General features: G+C 47.3%; 1 non-coding gene across 1 annotated transcript; it reads right to left on the bottom strand.

Annotated features, from left to right (window-relative positions):
* Positions 1-250: 250 nt before the first annotated feature.
* LOC131270772 (5.8S ribosomal RNA) lies at positions 251-405 on the bottom strand. The gene has a single exon (XR_009179786.1). It is a non-coding gene; the product is annotated as a 5.8S ribosomal RNA (ribosomal RNA).
* Between the last annotated feature and the right edge of the window lie 11,946 nt (positions 406-12,351).

The following is a 12,351-nucleotide window of genomic DNA, read 5'->3' as shown; positions in this document are numbered from 1 at the left end:
TAAATAAATAAGCTGAAGCTAGACATCAGTAAACACCACCACAGACACCACAAGCACGCCTTCTCCTCGTACTTCCGCCTCACGCGGGAACACGGACGCTCTAAATACTTCGAATTCCAATGCCAGTATATTGTAAACCACGGGTTCTTTAATGCTAGCGGGTCGTCGCAACCCTAGTTAACATCATGGTGCACGTCTCGTGACGGGTGTCACGGCGTAGTTAAATGTATGCGATACATTTCTCAAATATAAGCGCTCAGTCATCTGTACATCATGGTAGGTTCCCACGACGTGCAATATGCGTTCAACTTATCAATGTTCATGTGTCCTGCAGTTCACATTATGACGCGCAGTTAGCTGCGGTCTTCATCGATCCATGAGCCGAGTGATCCACTGCCGAGGGTGACTAACTTGCGTAAGCCGCCGCTGTGCGCGTATACCCGTTCCCCGTAGGGAGGAGCAAGCCGCCGCTTAGAGACGAAGCATAAAGTGTCCTCATTCCACATAGGGCAAGCTGGATGAATCCATTTTACCCAGGACGGCCGAAGCGGCGTGGACCAGGGGAGAACTGAACTTTATACTTCACACCACAGTAAGTCTACGTGTCCTCTTCCACATAGGGCAAGCTAGAACTAACTATCTTACCCAGGACTGCCGAAGCAGCGTGGACCAGGGGAGGAACACACTTTTCATAGAAACGTAAGGCATCCATGACTGCCATAGTGCGTAAGCCGCCGCTGTGCGCGTAAACCCGTTCCCCGTAGGGAGGAGTCAAGCCGCCGCTTAGAGACGAAGTATTAAGTGTCCTCTTCCACATAGGGCAAGCTAGAATTAACTATCTTACCCAGGACCGCCGAAGCAGCGTGGACCAGGGGAGAACTGAACTTTATACTTCACACCACAGTATTGAGTAATGTGCCCTCTTCCACATAGGGCAAGCTGGAATGTTCCATTTTACCCAGGACGGCCGAAGCGGCGTGGACCAGTGGAGGACTACACAATCATGAGGTTTGATATCGACTTGTGTGTTTCAATAGGGTACCGATGGTATGTTTTGAACCGATTTGATTTAGCCATTCTGAAGTCATCACTTGGTTGAAGCGCTGAACTAGGGCGAGTCATTCGTTTACTTTGCATTGGGATATTATACGTTGCATGCTCTACTAGGTTAATGTCATAGGGTTGGCTATCGAGCATGCCCAAGTGATGACTTGATTGTGTGCTTGCTTGAATTCTTCACATTTCATACCATCGGTTAGTTGTCGAATCATTCCTCGATCATAACCTTCGTTCTTTGTTCATGTATGCTCTCTTCCACATAGGGCAAGCTAGAATTAACTATCTTACCCAGGACCGCCGAAGCAGCGTGGACCAGGGGAGAACTATACTTTGTCTTGTATGCCCTCTTCCACATAGGGCAAGCTAGAATGAACTATCTTGCCCAGGACCGCCGGAGCAGCGTGGACCAGTGGAGGACTATACTTTGTTCATAACACCACAGTATTAAGTATGTTGTCCTCTTCCACATAGGGCAAGCTAGAACTAACTATCTTACCCAGGACCGCCGAAGCAGTGTGGACCAGGGGAGGACTATACTTTATACTTCACACACTAGCCATACTGAAGTCATCACTTGGTTGAAGCGTTGAACTACGGCGGGGTAATCGTTTACAGGTTATAATCATATAGCTGCATGCTCATTAGTAGATAATGGAATATTGTATGGCAATATGAGCATGCCCAAGTGATGACTTTGTTTCAAGCTCAACAGGTAGGGTATTGAGTCCTCTTCCACATAGGGCAAGCTAGAATGAACTATCTTACCCAGGACCGCCGGAGCAGCGTGGACCAGTGGAGGACTCTATACTTTATACTTCACACCACAGTATTGAGTACTTCTTGCATAAAGCCCCTAATGAGAACCACGAGGGCTCTCTCAATGTAGAACCACGAGGGCTCTAGTACCGATTCTCTCGGTACGGCTTGGTCCGTGTTCCTTTATGCTTGTACTCGCGGAAAGTCTCAACCCGGAGGTCTTGACTTTGGTTGTCATAGTTGGACTACGACGGGGCATCCGACCATTGCTGACCGAACACCCCTGACTCACCATCTTTCGGGTAGGCGGTGCGCGCACCTCCGACGCGGAAGTCTCAACCCAGAGGTCTTGACTTTGTATTGTCATAGTTGGACTACGACGGGGTATCCGACTCATCGAATACCCCAGAAGCACACCATCTTTCGGGTAGGCGGTACGCGTACCTCCGGACGCGGAAGGTCTCAACCCGGAGGTCTTGACTTTGGTTGTCATAGTTTGGAACTACGACGGGGCATCCGACCATTGCTGACCGAACACCCCTGATTCATCATCTTTCGGGTAGGCGGTGCGCGCACCTCCGACGCGGAAGTCTCAACCCGGAGGTCTTGACTTTGATTGTCATAGTTGGACTACGACGGGGTATCCGACTCATCGAATACCCCAGAAGCTCACCATCTTTCGGGTAGGCGGTACGCGTACCTCCGGACGCGGAAAGTCTCAACCCGGAGGTCTTGACTTTGTATTGTCATAGTTGGACTACGACGGGGTATCCGACTCATCGAATACCCCAGAAGCACACCATCTTTCGGGTAGGCGGTACGCGTACCTCCGGACGCGGAAAGTCTCAACCCGGAGGTCTTGACTTTGTATTGTCATAGTTGGACTACGACGGGGTATCCGACTCATCGAATACCCCAGAAGCACACCATCTTTCGGGTAGGCGGTACGCGTACCTCCGGACGCGGAAAGTCTCAACCCGGAGGTTCGGACTTAGAGTTTTTCCCATTTAAAAGTTTTTCTCTTAGCCATACTGAAGTCATCACTTGGTGAACGATTGAACTAGGGCGGGTTAATCGTTTATAGGTATCATGTGGTTTGCATGCTCTCTTAGGTTAAGGTCATGTGGTTGGCTATCGAGCATGCCCAAGTGATGACTTTGTTTCACGCTTGCTTGATTTCTTCATGATTCCCTGTTATATAGTGTAATCATTCGAGAACAGGGAATCTTTGGTTTTGCTCAACAGGTATTGGATGTCAACTTGGTATCTAGATCGCATTAAGTCTCAACCCTTAGGTTCGGACTTGTATAGTGACATCTTGTGACGGTCTTGAGTCTCAACCCGCAGGTTCGGACTACTAAGTGTTTGATCGAATATAATATGGCAACTTGTGCCTAAGTCTCAACCCGCAGGTTCGGACTTCTGTTTATATGGCCAATGTATGTATATAAGGCAACTTGTGCCTAAGTCTCAACCCGCAGGTTTGGACTTGTGTATTTGTTCGAAGTCATGTATAAGGCAACTTGTGCCGAAGTCTCAACCCGCAGGTTCGGACTTCTATAGTGTTTCGTCAATTATCATATGGCAACTTGTGCCGAAGTCTCAACCCGCAGGTTCGGACTTCTATAGTGTTTCGTCAATTATCATATGGCAACTTGTGCCGAAGTCTCAACCCGCAGGTTCGGACTTCTAACGTGTTTCGTCAACTATCATATGGCAACTTGTGCCGAAGTCTCAACCCGCAGGTTCGGACTTCTAACGTGTTTCGTCAACTATCATATGGCAACTTGTGCCGAAGTCTCAACCCGCAGGTTCGGACTTCTGGAAGGATCACTTGGCCACTAATGATCCTTCCGCAGGTTCACCTACGGAAACCTTGTTACGACTTTTACTTCCTCTAAATCATCAAGTTCGGTCAACTTCGATAAAGCAGACGCGGTTCACGAGGATCCAGCGAACGATCATCTCCAAAGACCTCACTAAATAATCCATCGGTAGTAGCGACGGGCGGTGTGTACAAAGGGCAGGGACGTATTCAACGCTGGCTGATGACCAGCACTTACTAGAAGTTCCGAGTTCATATGGACCATTGCAATCCATAATCCCTACTAAGTGAGTATTTGAGTGATTTCCCGTTCCTCTCGGAATAGGAGACACGCTGCTACCCACATTGTAGCACGCGTGTAGCCCAGAACATCTAAGGGCATCACGGACCTGTTATCGCTCGATCTCATTTTGCTAAACACAAATTGTCCTGCTAAGCAGCGTACCGTAAGTGCACTTGCGCACACGAACAGCGAAGGTGTCAGGTCATACTCCACCGATAGGTCCTAACCCGTTCCAATCGGCATCGACGCATTAACGCTGACTGCGTTCTAGTTAGCATATGTGAGTCACGTTCGTTATCGGAATTAACCAGACAAATCAATCCACGAACTAAGAACGGCCATGCACCACTACCCTTAAATTTGAGAAAGAGCTATTAATCTGTCTCACCTCCATAAGTTCGGACCTGGTAAGTTTTCCCGTGTTGAGTCAAATTGAACCGCAAGCTCCATTTCATTTTTTTTTTTTTTTTTTTTTTTTTTTTTTTTTTTTTTTTTTTTTTTTTTTTGGACGAGGGTTCACATTGGCCTTGGCCCCGAGGGACCATGACCAACATTACTCCCTCCTCTGAGCCTTTCACCTTCCGTCACGCTGTGCACCTACACGGTAGAAGCGATGACGGAAGAGGCATCTGTCCCTAGGATAAAATCACAGTTTACGGACGCTGTGGCACGCAACTAACTCCTGAAGGGTGAAAGCGCGTGTCGCCAAAGGTCTAACAGGTACTACCCTGACTACCAGGGGCTATTTCCCAAGCCTAAGGAGACGGACTCGGCGCAATGCAACTTAAGCGGCTCAGAAGATCGATCCGACAGCTGACTTACATGACACCAATACCTCCTAAAATCCCGTAAATGGGACTTGCACTCAGGTTCACCACTGACACCTCTGATCTGCGATCTTATGGCCCGCAAAATCGAGCTCCTGCCCGATCTACGTGCCGTCCCCGTACTGCACCCGCTGGTGCTTCCTTGGTCTGGCTGGTCAGGCCAGACCCTTGGCGGGTCAAGTTTCTGGTTTGACCTGGTCGTAGTTGGTAACTTGCATGGGTGCCACTTGGTGCGCCAGTACACCGGTGTGTCCCTTACCAACAACTAACAGGTCGCCCCATAGACAAGACCCACCGCCTTCCTCCTTCTGCACCTATTGGTGCTCACTTTGGCCTGGCTGGTCTTGTGCCAGGCCCTTGACAGGCCGGTTTCCGGATTGACGAGCCAATTGTCGCATAGGTACCACCTTGGTGCCAACGCTCACCGGTGCATCCCTTATCGACGTATGGCAAGTCGCCCCATAGACCTTTCCGTCACCTTCCTACTGTGCGCTTTCGCGCCTGCACTAATGTGCCCGCCTGTGCCACGAGCGTCGTCCGTTCTGCTGCTGGTCATGACTTTCGATGGTGGCCGAATCCATCCTACTCGCCCGCCAGCAACCCCAGGAGAAGCACCACCAACTCCTTCGTATCCGAACGTCCACTCGCGGCCTGCGCATCGGTCTCAGTCCTGCGCCCCGGGAGGCGACAGAGCACATCGGGACTTTGACTTTTGCGACTTTTCGTGAAACTTCCAGGAGAGTGAATCCCTTCCGTAACACTCCCTATGTCTTCGCGGTCCTGTCCGCTGACATAGGGTCCATCCTAACCTCCCTCACTCGGAGAGGCTAAACAGACCAGAGGGCTAGGTATCTAAAACCAGGATTAAAGACACCTTACAAGGCCCGTTCCGTCTGCGGCACACTACCATAACCCCGGCCCAACGGGGTCATCACCCTGATAGTGCACGGGAGGGCGGATATCCCTCCCACCCGGATCTCTGTTCGTCACCCCTGTCTCCAGGGGGTCCAGTGGCGCCACGAGGAGGCCAGTATTCCAGGCGTTCACGCCGTCACACCGTTTGACCGGAATGACCCCGCAATGACTGCGAGCCCGCAAGCTCCATTTCATTGTGGTGCCCTTCCGTCAATTCCTTTAAGTTTCAACTTTGCAACCATACTTCCCCCGGAACCTGACTTTGGTTTCCCGGAAGCTACTGAGAGCACCTGGTTGTAGCGTCTCCCAATTGCTAGTTGGCATCGTTTACGGTTAGAACTAGGGCGGTATCTAATCGCCTTCGATCCTCTAACTTTCGTTCTTGATTAAAGAAAGCATCCTTGACAAATGCCTTCGCTTTAGTTAGTCTTACGACGGTCTACGAATTTCACCTCTCGCGCCGTAATACTAGTGTCCCCAACTACTTCTGTTAATCATTACCTCCGGTCTGAGTACAAACCAATGAAAGATTAGACCAAGGTCGTATTCCATTATTCCATGCAAGATTATTCTAGGGCGTTTGGGCACCCTGCTTTAAGCACTCTAATTTGTTCAAGGTAAACGTGAGCGGTCGAGCTCTATGTTACACTTGCACCCGTTGAAGGGCACACCATGACACAGACTTGGTGCCCTACCACACCATTGAGTCGCAACCGGATTCCGACTTGGCCCACCGACCACGGGTTGACCGGGTCGGCGGAGCCGGACTGTGTTGGACAAGTATCAACTTCGAACGTTTTAACCGCAACAATTTTAATATACGCTAGTGGAGCTGGAATTACCGCGGCTGCTGGCACCAGACTTGCCCTCCACTTGATCCTCGTAGAAGGATTTATGCTCTACTCATTCCAATTATGAAACATCATTAAAGAGTTTCATATTGTTATTTCTCGTCACTACCTCCCCGTCCCGGGATTGGGTAATTTACGCGCCTGCTGCCTTCCTTGGATGTGGTAGCCATTTCTCAGGCTCCCTCTCCGGAATCGAACCCTGATTCCCCGTTACCCGTTGCAACCATGGTAGTCCTCTATACTACCATCCATAGTTGATAGGGCAGATATTTGCGAGATCTGTCGTCGGTGCGAGACCATACGATCAGCATCATTATCCAGACTTCAACTCAATGACACGGAGAACCCGCGATTGGTTTGACTAATAAGTGCACCAGTTCCCGCGAGGGTCCTGGCATGTTGCATGTATTAGCTCTAGATTTTCCACAGTTATCCAAGTAACTAGGTTGATGATCTCGTAAATTATAGCTGTTATACTGAGCCTTATGCGGTTTCACATTAAATCTGTTTGTACTTAGACATGCATGGCTTAACCTTTGAGACGAGCGTATATTACTGGTAGGATCAACCAGAATTCCGACTTTGCGTTCGAATGTTCATTGTCCCATTGCACCCGGAGGAGCAAACACCACGTTCTATATGTTGTCAAGTCCGGTAGCACACGGGAGGCGAGCCCCCGTGCGAACCTCATTGCCCTCGTATCACACCACACACACCCGATGCACCGGACAGGCACTTGAGCGGCATTCGACTCCGCTAAGCGCTCGTGCGCCCGATTGTGCATGCGCTGACGGGGCCTTCATACCCCTACCACAGCGACCTTATGCCAAACTTCCATGAATACTTAGGTGAGCTGACAAGGGCCTTCATTTCCCTACCATCAACTAAAGGACACGCTAGGCACGTCCGATCATTGCAACTGCGGGGCTTTCATACCCCAATCACCACAGTACGCAATTCACCAGAGTTTAATCACAACCCCCCCGGACATGGCACACTATTAACTTGCAACAAAACTTAGTGTGTGCCGGGCACATCGGTTCCACAAAATCATTCCCGATGTACCCCAATTGGGGTTGTGAACGCATCCATGGTCCTCTGACACACCAAACCAAGCGTGGATACTACATACCTCAAACACCCAGTACACTACCAGACAAATCAACATATGGTTGCTTTCCCCCAGACATTTGCCAATCACTTGGCACCCGGACGGGAACTCGCTCCTGATTGCGCCATTGCCACCCATTTGCCAAGAGCGAGTTCTGTATGTAGATTTCATTTGGAAAGACAACCGTGTACTGGATATTCTATCCGACGATTACAGATGACGAGTACGAGACTCGACTACACTCACGGATAATACATTTTGGGTCGAGATTGCTTTCGGGGTTTTCGATTGGTCTTGCGCTTGTAAACGTATAACTTTGACTTGTGGTAACCTCGGTATGTTAGTCAATCACGTGGATGTGAACGGGTAAGGGTGAGCAATCTGTTCACTTGCACTCTGGGTAGGAATATGGTGAGCGCTATAGGTTAAAGATCATGGTATGGTTCCATCGTGATGACTTTCGCTAGATAGTAGTATGTTTGGATAGTTATAACGTTTTTGGCCATTTGTTCATACTGTTCGGTTCATTGAGGAATTCGATTGGTCTTTGCTTCACACACGTGGTCGATCACTTGGATGTGAACTAGGGTGAGAGTAAGGTGTTCACTAGTGCTCTTCGGTTTTGGATCAGTAATGAGCACTTGATTGGTTTCGCATAATATGTATCCATAGTGATGACTCTTTCCAGCTTAAGATTTCGTGACCGGTTTCGAATCCTTCCCACGTTCGCTTTTACTTGGTTAGGTTTTCGAGTGTAGATTTGAAAGCAATCTCATGTATGTATCCCATCTGATATAAGCCACTGACAGTTCATGTCACCTCGTTCAACTCTCGCTGGGTCACAGAAGTATGTTACTGCGCCCATTATCCCTACTCGGATAGGTTCGGTTCGTTCGTTTTATACTACGGTGAGTAAACTCAATTTGTGCATCGCATAGCCATGGAAAGCAAGCTTTCGCGGGCCTCTTCGACTGTTTTGATACGAGCTGTGCCCGTGATGCTTGTCATCCCAGGATACTAGACCCCTTTGGACGACCGCATGACCATCAGAAAGTAAATTCCACGTTCGATTTGGGGTGTGAACCCCGAACATAAAGTCTTTGTGTAGAACCACGAGGGCTCTATAGTACCGATTCTCTCGGTACGCTTGGTCCGTGTTCCTTTATGTTCGTACTCTTGTGAATAAGATTCACGTTCGTTTTTGGATATTTGCTACTGTCACCGTTTGAGTACTATGGGGTTTGAACCCCTAACATAAAGTCTTAATGTAGAACCACAAGGGCTCTATAGTACCGATTCTCTCGGTACGCTTGGTCCGTGTTCCTTTATGTTTGTACTCTTGTCTGTATAAAATTCATGTTCGTTTTGGGATATTTGCTACTTTCACCAGGGCTTTATTTGAACCGATTCTCTCGGTACGCTTGGTCCGTGTTTCTTGTCATAATGTATGACCCATCAGGGTCCCGTTCTTCATACAAGTCTGCCTTGCTATTGTGGTAACTTTTTAGTGTAGTTCTGACATCCCCATTTTGGGACTTAGCCGATTTTTCATATATTTCCATATGACCCATAGGGTCCCTTTCTTCATACAAGCTTGCCTAGGGCGATCGGTCAAAACTTGTCTTACTATTCGATTGGTCTTCGCACTTTCACCCTAGGCAGTTTGCCTAGGTCTTGCTTCTTGAGGGAGTCAAAACCCGAAATAAGGGGATTGCGGATTTCAATTTTCCTCCCCTGTCTACACTACACTAACCCGCTTTTTCCGGGTCCTCACCGCCATACAACTTTGCCTAGGTCACTTGTACTCTTGACTTAGGCCATCTGACTTGGTCCGTGTTTCTTCCTAGGGTGTACCTAGGTAACTTGCCTTGCTTGATGTGGTAACTTTTTAGTGTAGTTATGACATCCCAATTTTGGGACTTAGCCGATTTTTCATATATTTCCATATGACCCATGGGGTCCCTTTCTTCATACAAGCTTGCCTAGGGCGATCGGTCAAAACTTGTCTTACTATTCGATTGGTCTTCGCACTTTCACCCTAGGCAGTTTGCCTAGGTCTTGCTTCTTGAGGGAGTCAAAACCCGAAATAAGGGGATTGCGGATTTCAATTTTCCTCCCCTGTCTACAATACACTAACCCGCTTTTTCCGGGTCCTCACCGCCATACAACTTTGCCTAGGTCACTTGTACTCTTGACTTAGGCCATCTGACTTGGTCCGTGTTTCTTCCTAGGGTGTACCTAGGTAACTTGCCTTGCTTGATGTGGTAACTTTTTAGTGTAGTTATGACATCCCAATTTTGGGACTTAGCCGATTTTTCATATATTTCCATATGACCCATAGGGTCCCTTTCTTCATACAAGCTTGCCTAGGGCGATCGGTCAAAACTTGTCTTACTATTCGATTGGTCTTCGCACTTGCACCCTAGGCACTTTGCCTAGGTCAAGCTTCTTGAAGGGGCCAAAACCCAAAATAAAGGTCTTGAGGATTTCAATTTTCCTCCCCTGTCTACACTACACTAACCCGATTTTTCCGGGTCCTCACCGCCATACAACTTTGCCTAGGTACCTTGTACGTGTGACTTAGGCCATCTGACTTGGTCCGTGTTTCTTGCTAGGGTTCACCTAGGTAGTTTACCTTGCTTGATGTGGTAACTTTTTAGTGTAGTTATGACATCCCAATTTTGGGACTTAGCCGATTTTTCGCATATTTCCATTTTACCCATCAGGGTCCTTTCCTTCATATAAGTTTGCCTTGCTTGATGTGGTAACATTTTAGTGTAGTTATGACATCCCAATTTTGGGACTTAGCTGATTTTTCATATATTTCCATATGACCCATCAGGGTCCTTTCCTTCATATAACTTTGCCTTGCTTGATGTGGTAACTTTTTAGTGTAGTTATGACATCCCAATTTTGGGACTTAGCCGATTTTTCGTAAAATACCATATGACCCATCAGGGTCCTTACCTTCATATAAGTTTGCCTTGCTTGATGTGGTAACTTTTCAGTGTAGTTATGACATCCCAATTTTGGGACTTAGCCGATTTTTCGTAAAATACCATATGACCCATCAGGGTCCTTTCCTTCATATAAGTTTGCCTTGCTTGATGTGGTAACATTTGAGTGTAGTTCTGACATCCCAATTTTGGGACTTAGCCGATTTTTCGTAAAATACCATATGACCCATCAGGGTCCTTTCCTTCATATAAGTTTGCCTTGCTTGATGTGGTAACTTTTTAGTGTAGTTATGACATCCCAATTTTGGGACTTAGCCGATTTTTCGATCAATACCATATGACCCATCAGGGTCTTTTCCTTCATACAAGCTTGCCTACGGTCATCGGTCAAAACTTGTCTTACTATTCGATTGGTCTTTCACTTTTCACCCTAGGCATTTTGCCTATGTATTGCTTCTTGAATAGGTCAAAACCCGAAATAAGGGGATTGCGGATTTCAATTTTCCTCCCCTGTCTACACTACACTAACCCGCTTTTTCCGGGTCCTCACCGCCATACAACTTTGCCTAGGTCACTTGTACTCTTGACTTAGGCCATCTGACTTGGTCCGTGTTTCTTCCTAGGGTGTACCTAGGTAACTTGCCTTGCTTGATGTGGTAACTTTTTAGTGTAGTTATGACATCCCAATTTTGGGACTTAGCCGATTTTTCATATATTTCCATATGACCCATAGGGTCCCTTTCTTCATACAAGCTTGCCTAGGGCGATCGGTCAAAACTTGTCTTACTATTCGATTGGTCTTCGCACTTGCACCCTAGGCACTTTGCCTAGGTCAAGCTTCTTGAAGGGGCCAAAACCCAAAATAAAGGTCTTGAGGATTTCAATTTTCCTCCCCTGTCTACACTACACTAACCCGATTTTTCCGGGTCCTCACCGCCATACAACTTTGCCTAGGTACCTTGTACGTGTGACTTAGGCCATCTGACTTGGTCCGTGTTTCTTGCTAGGGTTCACCTAGGTAGTTTACCTTGCTTGATGTGGTAACTTTTTAGTGTAGTTATGACATCCCAATTTTGGGACTTAGCCGATTTTTCGCATATTTCCATTTTACCCATCAGGGTCCTTTCCTTCATATAAGTTTGCCTTGCTTGATGTGGTAACTTTTAAGTGTAGTTATGACATCCCAATTTTGGGACTTAGCCGATTTTTCATATATTTCCATTTGACCCATCAGGGTCCTTTCCTTCATATAAGTTTGCCTTGCTTGATGTGGTAACTTTTTAGTGTAGTTATGACATCCCAATTTTGGGACTTAGCCGATTTTTCGATCAATACCATATGACCCATGAGGGTCTTTTCCTTCATATAAGTTTGCCTTGCTTGATGTGGTAACATTTGAGTGTAGTTCTGACATCCCAATTTTGGGACTTAGCCGATTTTTCGTAAAATACCATATGACCCATCAGGGTCCTTTCCTTCATATAAGTTTGCCTTGCTTGATGTGGTAACTTTTTAGTGTAGTTATGACATCCCAATTTTGGGACTTAGCCGATTTTTCGATCAATACCATATGACCCATGAGGGTCTTTTCCTTCATACAAGCTTGCCTACGGTCATCGGTCAAAACTTGTCTTACTATTCGATTGGTCTTTCACTTTTCACCCTAGGCATTTTGCCTATGTATTGCTTCTTGAATAGGTCGAAACCCAAAATAAAGGTCTTGAGGAATTGGAATTTCCTCCCTTGTCTACACTACACTAACCATAT

The sequence above is a fragment of the Anopheles coustani genome, assembly GCF_943734705.1.
Source record: "Anopheles coustani chromosome X unlocalized genomic scaffold, idAnoCousDA_361_x.2 X_unloc_57, whole genome shotgun sequence".
NCBI classification, from domain to species: Eukaryota; Metazoa; Arthropoda; class Insecta; order Diptera; family Culicidae; genus Anopheles; species Anopheles coustani.
The sequence above is the reverse complement of the archived record's forward strand: the minus strand, read 5'-3'. Positions and strand labels throughout refer to the sequence as shown.